The following is a 21,672-nucleotide window of genomic DNA, read 5'->3' as shown; positions in this document are numbered from 1 at the left end:
GTTTGTTTTTTTAATATCTTTTGTCAACATATAATCTCTACCTCTCGTGGAGTAGTCGGTATGATTTCCAAATCCATAAATTATGATACTATCATTTTCTAAAAAAAAATATTTTCAATTATTTTGATGGTATATCACACCTGAGCTATTATTTTCAATTCTACCCACATACAACAAATTTAGCATCAAGTTTTCTTTATTCAAAATAATTTTAACTTCAATTTGGGGATGAAGTAAGCACAAAAATATTAAACTTGATATACATAAAAAAAACAAAAACCAAAATGAATTTCATAGAATTGATATGAACCATATATATATAACTCAATTGGTAAATGCACTATAGAAGTTCGTAACTTTTATATAAAACAAAAGAAATCATAAAAAAAATCATAGAATAAAGAACTGCTCAAATAAATTTTATACAAAGCTTAGCTGCAAAAAAAAAAAATATATATATATATATATACAAAAAAATTCTAACAAGCAAACTAGGAAATATTTATTTAATGCAAAAATACAAAAGGATTTGTATGTATATTAGTTGCCTTCAAATTGATCATATATGAGCCAAAAGAATACAATTGTAAAAACTTTATTAAGGCATAAACTAAACAAAGTATAGAAAACCCCATTATTCTGATATCAGTATACATCCACTGTATTAATTGGGATTTTCTTTGAATCACGACATCTAATGTCCCTTCTTCTTCCACCATGGCGAAAGAGAAGGAATGCTCTGCTCATTTCTAAAGAAATTAGATGGATCGACCTTAGTCTTTACACTCACCAACCTCTTAAAATTACCCTTGAAGTATTTCACTCCCCATATATATGCTTGCTTTGTCATAACTCGTGTTTCCATTTTTGTTGTTTGTTCCGATACCTAGATATCTGTAATTGATATATGCAGTCCTTGGATTTTTTTGACACGAAAGGAGTCATGTAACTGTAAAGCTTATGGACCCAACTTATTTGTCTTTGTATAGTATCTTCGTCTTCTCCGAATAACACACTATAATGAATCTTGTAAAGATTTCCAGCTCTGTGTGCAAAGTGTTGGGAAATTAATGGTCCAGAATAATTTCATCTTCCACAGAAATATCCAAACACAACAAAAAATATGCAAATAGGAAGAAAACTGTAAAAACACAAGAAAAACGACACAGCAAATTATACTGGTTCACCACTAAGGACTACGTCCACTCTTCCACTATGATGTGGGTAATTCACTAATAACTGTTTAAAAATTGAAATACAAAACTCTCCCCAAAAATATTCCCTAGAAGTCCAAAGCCCCTAGCTTCTAAGTATTATAACACACTATAATTAGGTACAAGAATGAATAACACTCAATAAACCCACGGGATACAGAATCTTTTTCAACACTGCCTACAACCATCCAAGTCTCTTTTATTTGGATTCTGTAAAAATGAAACCTTTCATAAGGGCTCTAGAGGCCAAATATCCTAATTTTTATAGGAAAACAATATTGTAATCCTTATAAGACAGCAATATCCTACTCCGGTAGGAATTGGTAATAGTGTTGAAAAATTCTTTTCTTCATAGACATGAGTTTCTTGTTTTGGCTCCATAATCCTAATAATTTCCCACTTGGAGACAAAGCGACAATTCTCTGCCTCCCACTCTATTAATAGTGTCCCATCAACTTCTTGACATCCTTTGTCAAGGCACAATTCTGACTACTATATCAATGAACTGATCCACACTGCTCGACCCTACCCAAGCTCTGTCTGTGATTGCCTCAAGACTGAACAATCCTACGTGGTCTTGTCTCCCAGACGTTAGAGACACCACGTGCTCCCGCTTGAAATAAGTGGTCAACGTCGCTTCCTTTCTCAATTGAACCTAACGACTTCTGAAGGAAGATTCCCCTGATGACTTGGCGCTCCCATCCAAGTCTGTTGCCTTTTTGGAGACACCCAACAGTAAGTATCGATCACGTTATCGGCAGTGAGTCCAAATTTTCGTAGCATCACACTATAGCCACCGCCGTTGAAGTGCTCGCCAACACCGACTGTCAAGCAAAGCCTAGCTGGGGAACCATAAGGTGTTTCTTTTCTCTGCAATTCTATAGTAGAGTTCGCCGATGGTGGCTCCAAATTTCACCCATCCAACGTTTTTTCCACATCAACGTCAATCGATCGAATGTTTATCATATCAACGACAACGAAAGGAGCGTCATTGTAAGAGATAGAGAAAAGACTCTCGTAGTCATGGCCACCGCGTCGTGTTTGTGTCTAGAAGCCGTTATTTTTTGCTCAAAGGATGGATGCTTGAATGTGGGAAACTTGCAATAACGTCACCATTGCTTGAGGCTTAAAGGTTTTGGCAGTCTCGAATCTTAGGTTATGGATTGAGAAGTTCATAATGAAAGAGTACGAAGGATCGGTTGGAGTGTAAATAAATAAAGTAGATTGTCGATTATTTTAATTAATAATTAAATCATAACAAAATAAATAAGAGTGCCACGATATAGTAAATTTTATATAATTAAAGTCATTACAATTTTTTTTTATGAAAAGTTAGTTTCATTAATTTTAAAGTAAAGTTTATTGTGTATATATCAAAAAATATATAATATAACCTAAATGAAAATAAGTCATTTTTAAGGTTAAAAAATCAAAATACTTTTCCATTTTTAAAGGGATATTGTACATATCACATTTTTTTAAATAAAAATAATTATAAATTTCAATTTATTCGCATTGTCATGATTATTTGATGATTTTGTTGAAAAATAAATGTTTATCTAATTACATCTACTAAAGTAATATATTTTAGTCTTACAAAAGTAATGTTCTTATTTAGGGAAATAAACATTAAAATATCAACAATACAAAAATTAAAGGTCTAAAGATATCAAATGGTTCTTATAACATTTTTGGTTACTTTCAATTAAAAAAATGTAGCTTTTGCTTACAACCATTGAATGAAGAAACTCAAGAAAGTGAGTAAATGTCCATATTACACATTCATCTCGTGAGGTATTAATCGTACATGACTACAACTTATTTAAGATATACGGGTAAAGTATGCAGTTTAGATAATACATATAGTTTGACACACACGAAGCAAGTTGCGGGAGACATTGTATTCATGAGGCAAACTATTTAAAGTGTATATCTTTCTTGGGAAAATTGTTTGCCAATAATTTTTCTCTTTCCACATTTCGTCATAAAAGAAAAATAGGGAAAGCACAAAAAACGACACAAGCAAATTTATACCAGTTCACCCAACTATGTGCTACGTCCAATATTCAGTGACAACGAGTTCTATTATGATATTGGGATAAATACAATGAGTCTCACAAAAAACGCTCTACAAAGCTCTCTTTAGATGTTATAACAATGACCATCTAGATTCTAAGCACAACACAAATAAATACTTGGGAATACATAGTGAAAAGAAAAAAAAAACTTCACTGACCTGATGAGAACGAGCGGCCAATAATGCTCTGGAAACCAACGTTCTCTTTTCTCTTCTTCTCTGCCACTACCGCCGCAATATTTGTGTAACCACACACTCACGGCCAAGTTAATTAAATGAGGTAGCTAAAGATAGAAAAAAAAAAGTTATGTTAGGAAGAAAAACCTAAACTTAAAGGAGAGGTGGGTTTCAGCTTTTATGTTTTATGGCCCAATCACTTTTAATATTTATTTTGTCTCCATTATATCCTAACAATCTCCCACTTAGAGATAAAACAACAATAGCAATAATATCCCTCATCTTGGCAAACTATCAAGGTTCAGTTTTGACTGCACCACAATATACTGTCAACACCTTCTTGGCACAAACCGAGGCTCTGCTCCCATTGCACCAATAGCTTCTAAAATCTTTTTGGTACCAATCAAGGTTCCATCTACGATTGTCATGAGATTGAGCAATCTTACGTGATCTTGTCTCTCAGACGTAAGAGACACGGCTATGTACTCCCATTCGGATTAAGTGGTACCAGATGTTTCCTTCCTCCATCGCACCCAATGACTCCTGAAGGAAAGCTTATCCACTAACGACTTGGCCAACCTAACCAAGTCCATTGCCAAGCTAGAGACCTCACGCCTACCTCAACGCTAACTGTAGTCTGTTTCCTCAATACACTCTTTCGCCTATGCGACTTCATCAGCTCGCTAATCCATCTAACAACTTGGGCTAAATTTCGACAGTCTACTGAACAACTAACTAAGCTATTCTTATTTTCCTTTCCTTTACTTCCTAGCTGTTGAACAGGAACTAACAGTAGATTCTTCTGATTTGTCCTGACTGTCTCTACTGTTGGTTCTATCATGTCTCCCCTTAATCATCTACGACCCCGTGCATGATCCGTTTCTCTAGTCCTTTGGCAATGCCAAACCCCAACACGTATACTGAAGCTTCTCTATGGCCAACAACTATTACCTCGGATCCCCTCATGAGTTTTCACATGTTCTCTACAAGTTCACTTTTGTACCCTTCATCATCTAGCTTCTTTGAATATATCAAATTCATCCTGAAACTGGGTATATACATGACACCATGAAAAACTAACTCGGTCCCACTATCAGTCCTCAGACAAACATCCTCAATCCCTATGATTTGGAAAGTCTCTCATTCCCTATCCTCACCGCACCATAATTCACTGCAATGAAGGATGTGAATGTAGTAGAAATTGCTTACCGCAAGTGTACGGGTCAAGTTTTAATAAAGATGGTAAGTAATTACTGATATCGTCCACTGGATTGGGTTTCTAGTCACTCAAGTACTACGGATATTAATGTCCAATTTTATCTAGAGAAACAATCAGGAATTTCTTTTGACACACAAAAGATAAAATAACAAAGTGAATAAAAAGACTCTAAGAAACTCTTATGGAGAACGGGTCCTAGGGAAATGATTTCACCAATTGAACCTACAACCGGACAAATTAAACATGCCGAGATTGAATATGCAATTAATCTATAAGACAAGAAATCAAGAATCATAAAAGTCTCTCCCGAGCACAATTAATTCTCTCACTTATTAAGAAACCTATATCCCTATCTAGTTTCATTAACAAGCAGGGCCTTAAGTCTTAATCTTTTAACAACCTCTAAGATAATTCTAAATCTCCCGATCTTAGAACTACCCCAGTCATGCATGTTTCAACCTAAACCACCTCTCCCGAGCATAAGATTCAGACTTAGCAACAATTAATCTGTGATCAAGAGATTAAAAGCATTAAGCAAATAAATGCATAAATAGATTAAAAACAAATCAATCAAGACAAATGTTAATAAATCCAACTCATAAATCCAACGGCTACGTCAATCCCTAGAACAAGAAGATTAGCTACTCATGTTCACGAAAATACAATAAAATCCCATAAAGAATTTCATAATAAATCTAGAAAAGATAAGGGAAATGAGAGAAACTAAAGCCGTAGTGTCGATTGACCGTCCCCGACTCAATCTCCACGATCACGAGCCCTCGAAAATTGTCTCCTCAGCCTTCTTGCCTCAAACATCGAGCCAATCCTCTCCAAAGATCCATTACCCCCATGTGAGAATCCCTATAAAAGTCCTAAAAACGGCGCACTCATCTTTCTCTTAAGTTAAGGCATCGCTACAGCGCCATGGCGCCATTAGTGAGCGCCATGGAGCCGTCCCAGATTTGTGACGGACGTGCAAGTTCGTAGCGGCATGGCGCTACTATACAGTGCTGCGGCGCTGTCATCGCGGAAAAAGGCCCAAGTTTCATCTGCAGGGTGCCATGGCGCTGTGTACTAGCGCTGCGGCGCTCCTTTGGGATTTTGCTACCAATTCTGACCTGCAGGCGCGCCATGGAGCTAAATGATGGCGCTGCAGCGCTGAAGTGGTTTCATCAAGCTCCTATTTTTCGTTCTAGTTTCCCTCAATTGATCGCTTATGCTTCATTTCTTTCTAATAGCTTGATCCTATAAAAACATCAGTTATGCACGTAAATAAACCACAAATGATCGAAAATTGTTAAATAATTTCTACCTGAATATCATGAAATGTGGTTTATAAAGTATACTATCAGTGAACCAATTACTCCTGTCTGAAGATACATGCACCGAAGCTATACTCTCTACTACCTACTCTGATGATTGGTCTACAGGTGTTGTGTTACCCTCAATACAAGCTAACACATCCGCTGACACGTAATTTAAAGTGCACTCATTTTCCTAATCCTCCTTGATTTATTTTCCCTTTTTCTTTGCTCTAAATTACAAATGCTTACTCCATAGAGTTCTCCCCACCAGAAGTGGATGCAGAGTTCTTCCCATTTCCTTTCCCACGAATCTCTTCAGCAATTTCAGCATCACACATTTCTGAAAACTTCAGACTTTCATTTCCCAACAAATTCGATAGTCGTCTTCATCATTTTCCAGCTCTCAGGCAAAGAGGACAGCAACTTTATAGTCTTCACTTCCTCTGAAAAAGTAATCTCCATCACTTCAACTGATTCATTAGTTTAGTCACCTCGTTTATGTGGGAGTTTACTGACGTGTCTTACTCCATATGAATGTTGAAGTATCTCATAATAAGATACACTTTGCTGTTGGCATAGAGTTTTTCATATCTGTCTGTCAGGGTCTTCATAAGTCTCATCGTCGTTGTCTGACTCGCCACGAGACTTGACACGTTCATTGACAAGCACAACCTGATGATTGTTATGACTTGTTCGTCCATCTCCACCCGTTCCATGTCTGTCATCCCAACCTATCGTTCCTTCATGGTTTTGTGCATCTTCTTATACATGAAAAGATAATTCACTTGCATATTCCAAAACTAAAAAATTTCCCCATCAAATCTCGTATCCCCATCGAAGTTGACCTTTCCACTAGATCCCATGATGCTGAACACCTACAGCTCTGATACCACTTGTTGGGAAAATTGCTTACCAAGAACTTTTCCCTTCCACAGTTTGTCAGTGAAACTAAGCCAATCACAATATTAATAAGAGAAAATTAGGGAAAGCACATAAATAACACAAGCAAATTTATGTCGGTTCATCGAACTATGGGCTATGTCCAATCTTCCGCGACAACAAATTCTACTACGATATTGAGATAAATATAATGGGCTTCATAAAACGCTCTATAAAGCTCTCTCTAGATGCCACAACAATGACCACCTAACTTCTAAGCACTATACCAATAGATACTTAGGAATACCGAATGAAAAAAAAAAATTACTAATCTCATGTGAACGAGCTACCGACCATACTCTACAACCCAATGTTCTCCTTTTTCTTCCCCTCCAAAAAAATACCATTGCCACCACAATATTTGTGTAACCACACACACACTCACAGCCAAATTAATTAAATGAGGCAGCTAAAGACCAAAAAAATAGGTTTTGTTATAAAGAAAAGCTAAACTTAAAAAGGAGAGGTTGGTTTTGGGCTTTTGTATTTTATGGCCAATCACTTTTAATATTTATTTGAGATAATGCCTTGGACCGATTGGTTTGAAAACTCATTTTAAAAAATGTTTAATGTTTACAAATTTTGCAATTTAGATTTCTGAATTTAAAAATTTTCCACCATGGTCAAATTTGTTCTTATTTATGGTATTTGTATTTATTATAATTAATTTATATTTAAATGTAAAAGATTTAGTGTTCTGTGGTGGAAGTTATGAGGGTTGGATTGTTGGAGGCATGGTACTATTCAAAACTTTTTGTTTTGTGTTTTTTTTTATTTTAAGAAAACCAATAAAGATAATGTTAATTTTCCCTATTTATATTTACCTTTTATTTATAAATCTAAATAGGTAAATTTCAAAATATACCTCAACACAGTCTTATCATTTTTTTAAAATCTACTTTCAAATTATAATTAGCAATTTTAAATTAGATTTAAGTTAATTATTTTAATTTCATTTATTTTTTATTTGTAAATCTTCTGATTTAGAGGGGTAAATTTCAAAATATACCTCAATACAGTCTTATCAAATTTTTTTTTAAATCTACTTTCAAATTCTAATTAGCAATTTTTAAATTAGATTTATGATAATTTTTTTAGTTTCATTTACTTTTTATTAAATATCGAATTCCTGTTATTAAGTTCAATTGTTTTTGCTATTTGTAAAAATCTTAAATCTCTAAAATTATGCATATATACCTAATTGGTTACAAGGTATATTTGTCTTTTAACAATTTTTCAGTATTTAAGGAAAAAATTAATTTAACCATTATTGCAATATCCTATGGGTTTGGCCATTTTTTAAAATGTGTTATTAAATTTGGTCATTTATGCAATTGCCCCGTTTTGTAAGATCACAGATCCAATGATATGATAATGGCATGACATATAAACACTTTTTTCATTATCCGACAATATTTTCTTCTTTTAATATTAAATGACTTGCTCATCACTCTAGACGAAGTCCTAATCACTGTGTCATATTAGTTGTCATTCTTTCAACAACTTGCTAAAAACCAACCTCTAACGTGGTATTTAGTTCGTTATTTTTCACTAGTTCATTAAGTGTGAGTTTGTTAAGTGTGAGTTTATTAAGTCTGTGTTTGGTTGACACACGAAATAGGTTTATTAAGTCTAAATTTCTTTAATTTGTATTTGATTGGTGTTAAATCTGGGTTTGTTAAGTCTGTGTTTTGTATTTTGTTAAACTGATTTTATTAAGCGTGTGTTTGGTTGGTTGAGTTTTATTTTTTTAAATATAATTTAAATTATTTTACAAAAGTGAAATTAGGAAATATTATTTTAAGGATATATAAATATTTTTAATATATTTGTCAATCCAATTTTTTTTTTCCAATGATTAATTTTTAAAATAAATATTCAATTATCTATAAAAATACTTTTAAAATATTTATCAAAATTTAAACAAGAGTAACAAATTCATTGGACATAAATTTTACCATAAAGAAAATGTTATCAATCATTTATTTAATTTTTCACTATTTACTATTTTAAGTAAATTTGATTACTTGATTATTGTAAAAAAAAAGTATTACTTAATTATCATCAACATTACTATTAAATTTGACTTATTTTTATTTGACAATTACAGTTTATTACAAAGCCTTTTAAATAATAATTGTTTAAAAAAATATTAACTTAATAAGCTAAAAAGAAGATATAAAATTAAAATAAATAATTATACAAAATTATAATGTCTTTCATTAATTAAGCAAATGACATTTACATTTTCAAAAAATAGATAAGAATACTTACATTTTATAGACCTTCTTCAAGGTACATCTCAACATACATTTCATATGGTTCACCATCAAAACAAGTAAACCAAAAAATGAAAAAAAAAAACCAGCTAGAAATAGATAGTAAGAACAAAACAAAAATTAGATTATGCTCGGATCATTTGGAAAAAAAAAACTAGATAAAAAGTATCAATATATGAATTAATTATTTATTACATGTAATTTTAATTAAATTGGGGTGGAATAGTATTTACTATAATAAACTTGGGTTCATAAAATTGTGAAACAAAAGAGGGTTTGTCTCAACAAACGAGGGTTTGTCTTAACAAACTCTACCCGTCGGTTTGAAAATGGGGAACCAAACACCCCCTAATTGTTATTTCCCTTGGTTAAGGATCACACATGAAAAAGATACGAGAATCTAATTAAGTTTACAAGATAAATGAACCTCTTGATATTGTCGCCATCCAACCAATTCAAACGAGTTTTTTATCTAAAGTGGAATCTAGTGAGTAAACCCTTAAAAAAAGGCTCATCTATTTCTATTATTTATTTTGTTTATATTTCCTTGCTCCCGACTCTTCTTCACTCACTAAATCCCCAAGTCCCACCACCTCTCTATCTTGTATTAAAACGAGCCCCACTGTCCTAAACCAACCATGCAAGTGCCATAAGCTCTATCCAGTCTTTTTGAGCTCCTTTCTTGCTTTTGCCTTTCCTTTCATGGTAACTTTTGCAATTTGCATTTGGGAATCTTCCGCTGGCAACCACCTTCATTTTCTCCAATGTCTTTCATTCTCCGAAGGGCGACGACTCCATTTCGAAAGTCATTTACACTGGAGAAAACTCTTCGTTCTCTTATGTTTTGAACTTTTCCGCTCGAAACCTCAGATTCTCAACTGCCACTACCCCTAAACCGCTTGTCATTATCACACCGTCAAAAGCTTCCCATGTTCAAACATTTGTTATTTGCTGTAGAGCCCATGGCTTTCACATCAGAATACGGAGAGGTGGTCATGACTACGAGGATCTTTCTTATATCTCTGATATCCCATTTGTGGTGGTGGATTTAGGTAACGTTAAACTACCAATAAATCCAAAATTTTTATTTTTATGGTTCTTTTTGTTAGAGTTGTAAAGCGAGTAAATAAAACTCCACATTGATTATAAATTAAAAGGGAAGTGATTCATGATATATATAGACATGAACCATTATTTTCATTGGTATAAAATCATAAGAGTTATGTCTAAAGCAGGCTCGTACCATGAAGATACTTGGAGGTACACTTTGGTTACCTATTATTATAAATAATACTATTTATTCTTAACAGGAAATCTTAGAACCATTGTCATGTTAATTGAAGGTTCATGTCATGTTTTCTATCTATTATCATATTTAAACTACCAATAAATTAAAAAATTTAAATTTATAAATTACTATAAAGTTATTCTTCATTGTAAATTATTTTAGCAGCTAATCTTAGATCAATTGTCATCCACGTTGAGAACAACATTGCATGGATTGAGTCTAGTGCAACTCTCGGCGAACTTCGTTATTGGATCGCCAAGAAGAGCAGGACGCTTGCCTTTCCAGCTGGTGGGTGTCCAACCGTTGGCGTCGGAACACACCTCAGCAACGGTGGCCACGATGGACTACTGAGAAAATATGAGAAAATATGGTCTTGCAGCTGATCATGTGGTGGATGCTTACATGGTTGATGCAAACGGAAAGCTTTTGGATAGAAAATCAATGGGAAGGATTTGTTTTGAGCCATTAGAGACGAAGGAGGAAGCTTTGGAATTGTTCTCGCATGGAAGATAAAGCTACTTCCAGTTCCACAAACTGTTATAGTTTTTACAATTAACAAAAGATTGGATCAAAATACTGTCAAAATAATTCATCGGTGGCAAAATGTTGCAAGCAAGCTGGATGAGAATCTGTTCGTCGAAATCACCTTGAGCATTGGTACAAAATTTGACCTTTTTTGTTTATGAATTTCTGTTTCAATCTTTATTTTAAGTTACTTAATTGCGCCACAATATTTTACCTGTTCATAGGCTTTGAAGAATGGTTAAAAACATAAAAATTAAAAAAAAAAAAGACCTTATGTTCAATGAATTATAACATATGTATCTAGTATCAAATTGATAGAACTATCGAAAATACGACATTTGAGCTATAGTTGGAAATGATATATTTCATGGTCGATCTTATGCACAAGCTTAATTTTCTTTGAATTTAACGGATTTTGGAAGATTTTTACCAAACTTTTTGGTAAAATTAGTTGGTGAACTTAATAGTAAAATTGTAGCCCTTGTTAAGGGCAAATTACTACACCTTACAAAATTGAGGCTAAATTTGATTTTTTTTTTTTTGTTCTTTTTTACCATCAGTCTACTAGGTCCTAATTCCAAACAAGGAGGGAGAAGAACAAGAACAGTGGAAGCCTTATTCTTTTCCCAATTTCTTGGAAAATCCCACGAACTTCTTTCCATCATGCAAAAGAGCTTCCCGAGCTCGGTTGGTAAAAGAAGATTGCGTAGAAAAGAGTTGGATCGAGTCGATCCTTGTTTTAGCAGGCTTTACAAATGGAGAATCCTTAGAAGAAGCTCTTCTAAATAGAATCACCACACCCCCTTATAATGGAGCTTACAAAGTTAAATCAGATGATGTGAAGGAACCCATCCCTCAATCTGGCCTAGAGGGGATTTGACAAATGTTAAAGACTTCCAACGTCGTTGGCAAATGTTAAAGACTTCAAACGTCGAATCAGCCCAAATTGTGCTTCTTTCGTACAGAGGGAAAATGGTGAGATTTCTGAATCGAAAACTCCGTACCCACATAGAGCTGGTTATGTGGTCAAAGTTGGATACTTCATCGTGTGGAAAGAAAAAGGAGTTGAGGCAGTCGAAAGGCACCTTGTTTGGAGTAGAGAGCTCTACGATTACATGGCTCCTTTTGTTTCAAAGTTTTCGAGAGCTACTTATGTCAATGATAGAGATCTTGATATCGAGATGAACATCAAGCATTGGAAGGCTACGAGTTATAAGCAAGCGAGCATTTGGGGACTCAAGTATTTTGGAAGTAATTTTAGGAGATCAGTGGAGGTGAAAACTAAGCTTGATCCTTATGATTTCTTTAAGCATGAGCAAAGTTTACCCTCTTTTGTGATTGGTGGAAAACAAACACATTTATACTTGTTTTTTCTGATGCCATAATGCTATGTTATTTTATCTCTCTAGCTGCGAAAACAAGCTGTGAGCTTGTACTTGAGTTAATTAATTAGCCTAAGTTTGTATTTGATTGAGCTGATAAAAGAAATAAACTCAATTTTGAGTTAAATTAATCTAAATTGGGTGAGTTGAGTAGTTACTACTAACAAGACCCCACTTATTATTAAAACTTTGCATTGAGAATGGAACTAAAAAATAAAATACATTTTATTGATAATATTACTTTAACACGATTCTACATAGAAGATGTATAGACGGCCAAATTTTTGCTTGACAAATAGCTAGGTTGTGGGATTTAGTTTAAAACACTCATAAAAATAATTTCAAGTTTTCACCAAATTCCATATGCACTTGAAAAGGTGGGTATGCTCTGCTCATGTCTCAAAATACTTCAACCCCAAACTCTAGCTAGCTCCCTCGTAGGTTATTTTTTCGTAGTTATTATTTCGTTCCACGTAAAAACCTTATGTTATTGATATATACATCATCAAATATGCATCATTACATCTCTGTCATTAACTGTCCGTCATTAAATATTTGATGTCCGTCATTTGATGTTTTACCTTTTATAAAATTATAAGTCAAATCTAGAATTTTTTTAAGAAAATCGTCAAACATTTCCGGTTGCTATCGAAGGAAATCAGACATCTACTACTACAGATACGGTTGATCAAGGTTTTCTTACCATTTCCATTTAGATAATAAATTCAACAAAGGTGTACTCATAGAGCCCTATTTTTTTGCAGTGAGTTGAATAACTCTCTTTGTCCCCAAAAAATATTTTGCAAATGCAATAAATCAAGTTGATATCATTAGGGGTAAAATTATTTCGGGCTGACACGATCTCAAGTCGGTTCAGTTCAGGTTGATGTCGGGTCATTTTCGGGTTTTTCTTTTTTTTTCCGCCTTCTTCATCAAAGTTCCACACCTTGCCTATTTGGATTCTTCAGAGTTTCTTTTCATCCATGAAATCTCACCCAAGATCACAACTCAATGTGAAATTTAGTGTAAAAAGCCAGATTTGTCATTTGTAACTACAAAATTAGTGATTTTGATTTTGAAACCCACCTCTACAAATCTTTCCACTAAAGTACAAAAACCCACCCGAAAATCTGATTCTCCTACCGATCTTCTATCCATGAAAGCTCACAAAAATCAGATCTTTTTCTTCCTTAGTTCTTATTTATATGAAAACCCACAAAAATCAACTTAAGATCTCCATCTTCTTCGGATCTTCCAAAAACCCATTTCAAATCTTCTTTTCAAAATCGACTTCCACCAAAATCCAAGAAAACCCATCTCGAATCTTCTACTTCAGATCTTCTTCTTCGCCAAAAACGATCTTCATTAAAACGTCACCGCCGCGGATATCCTTTTTGTTGCCGACGCATTTGGGAGGGAGGGAGGAAGTGAGGCGCATTTGGGACAAGGGAGGGAGGGAAGAACAACAGCCACAAGGGTTAGGTTTGATAAGAAATCGTTACATGATATCTGTTTTAACCGAACCGAATCGAATTGCCTCGGTTCAGTTCGGTTCGTCGGCGGTTCGAGAATTTACACCCCTAAATATCATACATATAAAATCCCCAAATAAATCAGCATACTAGAATCATGCCTCATTGCACTGTAGATTTCCTCCTCTTTCAAGTCTAAACTGTTGCTAAAATCTCGCCTCCAACTGGTGCAATTATCATGAAATGCTGAATTATACTATTATAATTAAATCTCGCCTCAAGGCATGGGAATCAATTTTTTCATTCCGTTTGGGATGGGACTGACGTTGATGTCTCAATTTTATGCAGAGCCCACAAGAATAAGGAATAGGATTGACAAGGACGCCACATAAAATGAGACACATTCCTCTCCTACAGTCTTATGAATCCCGCATTGCTTTATTCCGTGGTCTCACATAAAATTGAGATATCGACATCAATCACATTCCTCTCCTATAACGTTTATACAATTATCTATCGGTATCGATAATTTATCAATATTTTCATCGATACTTCCATAAAATTGAGACACATTTTCATCGACATCGACATTTCAGATCTTGGTGACTCTTAACACATCTCCTGTGTCCTGTGTTTACTTGGCATAATTACTTGTTAGTTCTAGTTTTCAACCTTGCTAGCAAGCTAGTCTTCTTTGCCAGTGTGAGTTAGATCTCTGTGTGAGTTATGAAATTCCCCGTTTAGTACTAAATCTTGTTCTTTGTCATCCAAATAAATAACCTCAGCTCAATCAAAGGATCATCAAACCACTATAAATGATCGTGCAATTGTTAGTTAGTTTCTCACAACATGTGTATTGGAGAACATTTGCATCTAGACCCACATTCAGTCGGGATTGATTTTAAAAATTAAAAAAAAAACTAATTTGTTTGGCAATCGGGAAGCATCGTTAATAGAAAAGTAATTGCAGTAAATGTGCCGAAAAGAATGAGATTGCTCAATTTTAAAAGATGAGAATGAAAAAAATTGGGTAGGTCTTTGATTTTTATCCCTTCATCCCCATTCAATTAATCAGGTTTAATTTAATGAAAGTCCAAAGGAAAAAATTATAAATTTCTTTAATAAAATAAATCTCCTTGCTTTACCCTACCAGATCTTGAGTTAGTTTTTTATTGTTAATTACTTTCAATTATTGTCAAATCATTAATCATTAGTTAACAACTATTCATCATTAGGAAAACTCAAATTAAATATAATTTATTTATACATGTCTAAGCATCATTTTAAATTGCACAATTTTAGTAAATACTCCCTAGTTTTTGGTTCTTGAACTTTTTTATTAGTTTTGTTTAATTTTGATTTTTTTTTCCTTCTAAACTTGTATAAAAATTTATTTTGGTAGTTTTTTTTTCTATGACATTATTGTTATTATATCAGAGATATGAGAGTTAAACTCAAACCTATAACTTAAGTAGGGGTGCACTAACCAAGGAGTTATATGCATGCTCATATTTGCTTTTATGTGATATGCGTTTTGACTTTGTTCCATATATATCAAATCTAATATCGTCAAAACGAGCATAGTTTAACGGTAATTGATATATATATCCAATAAAGAGGTTGTGAGTTTGAACTCATCCCACATGTTGTGTTAAAAAAAAATTCAAATCTAATATATCAAGTTTGAGATTGAAGGTAACTTTATTTTAAAACTCGAAGTTAAAATTAATTCGAAAAAAGAAAACTTAGATGCTAAATTTGATGTATGTGTGTCACAATACAAAATAATGGCTCCATGTGAAGTACAAAAAAAAATTAATATATATATATATAATAATAATAATAACACCACCACCAAAAATATATATATATATATATATATATACACAAAATCTTGAAACTAAAATTCAACCTTTAAAATTATGAACGCCAAAATAATATAGGTGTCGACAGATGAATAATTAACATAGAATTTCACTTTCACCATTTTTTTTTTTCATTTTTTTTCAAGAAATAATTATTATTTAAGAAAAATAGAGATATGAAAGAAAATACAAACACATTATTTTTTAAATATAATTTGGTTCTTTTCTCTCTTTTAAGTTTAAATCACCAACATTTTTCGTATTATCTCGTATCTAACACAAAATTATAGTAAATCGTGTATCCCACTATATGAATTGTACAATTTTAGTTTCTTGGACCTTGACCTATGATGGTTGGGTGATACTGTGAGATATGTACTATATGTATTAAATTTACCTAACCTATTTTAAATTTTTAGGTTGAGTTGTGATTTACTCATCTTTAAGAGATACAATTTCCATAGCTCAAAAAGAATATTACATTATAAATTACAAGAAAGTGATTCAAATCTATGGTCTATAAAACGATTAAACTCGTAACTGTTTGGTCATTTAAGCTACAAGTCAACATAATGATGTAATATTTTAGATTAATAAGCAAGACCTCAAAAAAAATATATCCAAAAATATAAAATCAAAATATAAATTTAGCACACACAACCCTCCAACAATATCCACTATATAGATGGAAATGAAAATGACATAAATTTAGATATCTAAAATCCCAAGATTAATTATGTAGAATGACAAATATGAACTAAACATGACGACATATCCCTATCGTGATTTAGGTGGAAGAAAAACTAATTGGTCGCGTGGCGGCCACCCTTCTTCAGTTGCTCCACCACCTCCTTCCCCCTTCCCTTTATCAATTATTACATTACATTAGTTACAAATCCAAAATGCAATCAAGTACGGGAGACCAAAAAATTATTTATATGTTAAAAGGGCAAGTAAATGATAGAAATTAAACAACAAAACGTTTTGGAAATTGAAATTTTAATTATATCTTTAGAAATTTAGAAGGTTAAAAGTTTTAATTTAGGTGAAAAAAATGATATAGGTTTCTATCGAAGGAATACCTATCTTATTTATCTTATTAAATTTTATGGCTTGTGAATTCTTTAAATTTTAAAATTAACTTAAAAAGATAAAATGTACAATTGAAATAATATAAATACTCATTATATTTTTAGTGATAATATTTATAGAGTCAATGTTATTAGTTTAGTCCATTTATGTAGAAGGAATAGAACCAAAATAACCAAGAGAAATTTAATAAAGAAGATATAAGGTCTTATTAATTTTTAGAAAAATCAATATTATTAAATTTCAAGACTTTTTACATTTTTGTTGATTTTATGTCAATGTGATAATTATTTGTTAGTGTAAAAAAAGAAAGCATCTAAATTATTAATAGTTAAAAAACTCGTCACATGCTAGTTGAAATAATATAAAAATATTTTATTTATTATTAGTTTTGAAAGAGAGGGAAAGAGATAAATTTATAGTTGAATGAGAGACACTTTGATATTAGGTATATTAGTTGTATTAATGATGTTTGATTAAAAAATAAAAGAGACCTACTTCGCGAGGTTGGAAACAAATAGGTAGATTGAACAAACATGTAAAATATATATAATATATATTACTCTTTTTTATTTTTAAAATTCTAAAAATAACAAAAAATAAGTACTAAATTGATAATTTTCCTTGCCAAAAAAAAAATCCCCGTCCCAAAATAGAGATTTCTTGACTCAAACTTTTATTTCCAAAATCAGAGAATGAGATAGAGACGAGAACTAAAAATCTCTTCGAAGACGATAATGGAAAGAACATCTCAACTCTCACCCCACGTGGTTGACTTCTCTCCTATACATATATTTCTTTCTCTAGCATATCTTCAAAATCTCTAAGGTTTTAAAAAAAACTGAAAACCAAAACAAGTTACGTTTGATGTTCTATTTTTTAAAAACAAAAAACAGTTATCAATTTTTGTTTTTAAAAAAACATAGACTAAAAACCAAAAAATCAAAATCAAAATGGTAATCACACGGCCTTTTTTTTTTTTTAATTTATTAGAGATCAAAAACGATTTTAAAAACCAGAAAATAGAAAATTGAATTGGGCAAGTATATTTTTTAAAAACGTAAAAAACAAAAAAGGAAATAGTTATCCAACCGACCTTAAAAATAGAAAAAAAATAAATAAATAAATACTCCTCACACCATGTCGTGAATCACGTGGGGAGGGAAAATTTTGAAGAACCATGCTGAACGAACTAAAATATTAATTTCAAATTTTGTATTGGAGAAAGGCAAATTGTTTTTGTGAAATCTCTCTCACACTCTTATTAAGATGCTATTTTTCTATTCCTCCAAGAACCAGTAGATAATATTTTAAATCAATCACGTAATGGAAGAGGAGACACAACACTTGTAAATCACGTTCAAATTAAGAAAAAAAATCTCCAAATTTGCCATGCGAGAACAAATTTTGTTTTACTTAAATAAATTAATCTCCAAGTCTTTGAGTTGGTGATTCTTTTATTATAAATCAGCAACCAATGACCATTAGTATTTGGAATTATCTAATCTCAAATTAAATGTAATTTGTTTATAGTTGCTTACACATCATATTCTCAAAATTCGAAATTTCAATCCGAGATTCCCACCCCAAACCTCAAGAACTCAGAAGAGTTTCAAAAAAATGTCTGAATCGCACAAGATAAAAAGAGAGCTGCCTCTTCTGTACACTAAATACACAAGCTTTCATCCATTTCCAAAACACAAAAACCAAACATGAAGTCTCCAATTACATCCTTAGCTTATATTTTTATTTTCTTGTCGGCATGGGTAGCTTCTGCTTGCAACCATGAAGATTTTCTCGACTGTCTTTCTATTCATTCTCCCAACAGTTCTCCGATTTCAAATATTATTTACACTCCAACGGATCCTTCATACTCTTCGGTTTTGAACTTCTCAATCCAAAACCAAAGATTTTTGGGTGCCAAAACTCCAAAGCCTCAAATAATTGTGACGCCGTTGGAAGCTTCCCACATTCAAGCATCTGTCATTTGCGCCAAAAATAATGGCTTCCAAATACGAACACGAAGCGGTGGCCATGATTACGAGGGACTTTCCTATGTCTCCGATGTTCCTTTTGTTCTTGTTGATTTGACGAACATTCGGTCAATCGACGTCGATGTGGAACAAAACGTTGCATGGGTGCAATCCGGAGCCACCATCGGTGAACTCTACTACAGAATTGCAGAGAAAAGCAAAACCCTAGGGTTCCCAGCTGGACTTTGCCCGACAGTCGGCATTGGTGGTCACTTCAGCGGTGGTGGTTATGGTTTGATGCTACGAAAGTATGGCCTTGCTGCAGATAATGTGATCGATGCTTATTTCATTGATGTAAACGGTGAGCTCCATGATCGAAAATCAATGGGGGAAGATGTATTTTGGGCCATCAGAGGAGGAGGAGCAAGTTTTGGAATTATTCTTGCATGGAAAGTAAAGCTTGTCCTGGTTCCACCGGTGGTGACTGTTTTCTCAATCACAAGAAACTTGAAACAAAATGCCACCAATCTAGTCCACCGATGGCAATACGTCGCAAACAAACAAGATGACAGACTTATCATCAGAGCCGTATTAGGCGTCACGAACTCAAAGAATCATCAAAATGGCAAAAGAACAGTGAAAGCAAATTTCAACTCCTTGTTCCTTGGAAAAGTTGGAGAGCTTCTTCCCATAATGCAAAATACTTTCCCCGAGCTAGGATTGAAGAAAGAAGATTGTATAGAAATGAGTTGGATTGAATCTGTTCTCTATTTTTCTGACTTCCCTAGAGAGCAACCATTAAATGTCCTTATCGATAGGAATTTAGCTCTCAAAGGCATCTTCAAAGGCAAATCGGACTATATAAATCAGCCGATCCCTAAAGCTGGGCTAGAGGGTTTATGGGAATTGCTCATCAATGATGAAGTTGAATTCGTACGAATGCATCTTGTCCCTTATGGTGGAAAGATGAACGAGATTTCTGAAGCAGACATTCCTTTTCCACATAGAGCTGAAAATCTTTACATGATTCATTATGTGGTGTCTTGGACAGAAGTTGGAGATAGTGAACAAAGACATATAAGTTGGATCCGTAAGCTTTATAGATATATGACTCCTTTTGTTTCAAAAAATCCAAGAGCTGCGTATTTCAATTACCGAGATCTAGATATTGGAACAAACAACAAAGATGGGAACACGAACTATGAAAAAGCAAGTATATGGGGAGCAAAATACTACAAGGATAATTTTAAGAGGCTGGTGAGTATAAAAACTAAGGTTGATCCTTCTAATTTTTTTAGGAATGAGCAAAGCATTCCTTCTCTTTTTCCATGGTGGAAGGGAGGGGGACATGAGACGTTTTGAGATATTTTGAGATATGATTGAAAGAAACCCAGCCAATTAAACGGATGTATACTCCTACTTTCGTTTTTAGTTTATAACTTAATAAAATTGTTATTTTTGCATTACATAAACATTTCCTAATTTTGTTCTTGAACTTTTTGTATTAGTTTAAGTTTAATTTGGATGATTTTCTTTTTTTTTTCATCTAAACTTGTATATAAACCACAAAATAATTTCACCTATTTATTCCAATTCAAATTACACGAATCTTTGCATGTAATCACAACTTTCTAAATGAGTATAGATTAGTTAAAGGAAGATATTAATTTCACCTATGTATTCCAATTCAAATTTTAATTCGATGAAATTAGATTTTGAGGCTATAATCACTAAGCCAATTGAAATAGGATTTCGATCCCGGTTTCAACCAAAGTTTTAAATGTCGATGTCGATTGAAATGTCGAGCTCCTAATTTCATAGAAATATCGATAAAATGTCGATGTCAATGGATATTTCTGTAAAAGTTATAGAAATTAAAAAATTATAAAAAATATTTAAATTAGCGAATAAACATTTTCATATTTCTAAATAAGTTAAAAAATAATTAATATTAATTTTATGTATATATTAGTGACATTTGGTTGATATTTTTTCATATTTTGTCGATTTTTTTATACTATGATGAAAATGTCGATTTACCTCACATGTCGATATCGAACCCATGAAAACATGGACATGTTGATGGAAATGTTGACGTGTCGACGGATATTTAGAACCATGATTTCAACCGATGAGATGACAAATCTAAAGTTCTATTTTCATGTGGAATATATATATATTAAATAAACCATAAAGTGACTTTTTAACCCTAAGACACTAAGGGGTTGTTTGGTTGGCGTTTATTGGGTGGGAATGTACATGGGCAAGTAAAGTCCTTTGTTACACAGATTTGAAAATTTTTCTTATTTTCATGGACAATGGCTTTCTTTGTCCTACCATTTCATGGATTTGTCGGTAAATTTTGTACCAGACTCTTATCTCTCCCCTTCTGAATAAATTATTTTTTAATGAAATTATTTACTTTGTTTTATTGGAATTAATTAATTAAAATTAGTTAAAATATTTAAATTAAATGTATAATTAATAAAACAACATAATTTTACCAATAATGTCCTAAATTAATTTATTAAAGTATATACTTATTTTTTTATAAAAAATGTAATTAATTGAGGCAATTAATAAGATGAACATAATTAATATTGTTAAACACATAAAATTATCATTATTAAGATTGATTGCTAAATAAAATCAACAGCATAAATTTAGATATATTATTTATAATATACTTATTAACGAGTGAAACTTAAATTAAAACATAATTGCTTAAAATAATTTTAATATTTTAATTTAATAGAGATCAATTAATTAATGTAAATTAATTAATCAATTATTTAAAGTTAATTTTGATTGATTTTAAAGCTTTATACGACATTTTGTATATATTGAATTTTAGTTAAATAACCTTTAC

General features: G+C 32.5%; 2 pseudogenes; both read left to right on the top strand.

Annotated features, from left to right (window-relative positions):
- Positions 1-8,212: 8,212 nt before the first annotated feature.
- On the top strand, positions 8,213-12,407 carry LOC111020156 (tetrahydroberberine oxidase-like; annotated as a pseudogene).
- Positions 12,408-18,416: 6,009 nt separating this feature from the next.
- On the top strand, positions 18,417-20,263 carry LOC111020226 (tetrahydroberberine oxidase pseudogene; annotated as a pseudogene).
- Positions 20,264-21,672: the final 1,409 nt, after the last annotated feature.

This window comes from Momordica charantia (genome assembly GCF_013281855.1).
Source record: "Momordica charantia cultivar OHB3-1 chromosome 3 unlocalized genomic scaffold, Mcharantia_2.0 BLBB01000003.1, whole genome shotgun sequence".
In the NCBI taxonomy this organism is placed as follows: domain Eukaryota; kingdom Viridiplantae; phylum Streptophyta; class Magnoliopsida; order Cucurbitales; family Cucurbitaceae; genus Momordica; species Momordica charantia.
This window is presented reverse-complemented; position numbering and strand designations above follow the sequence as displayed.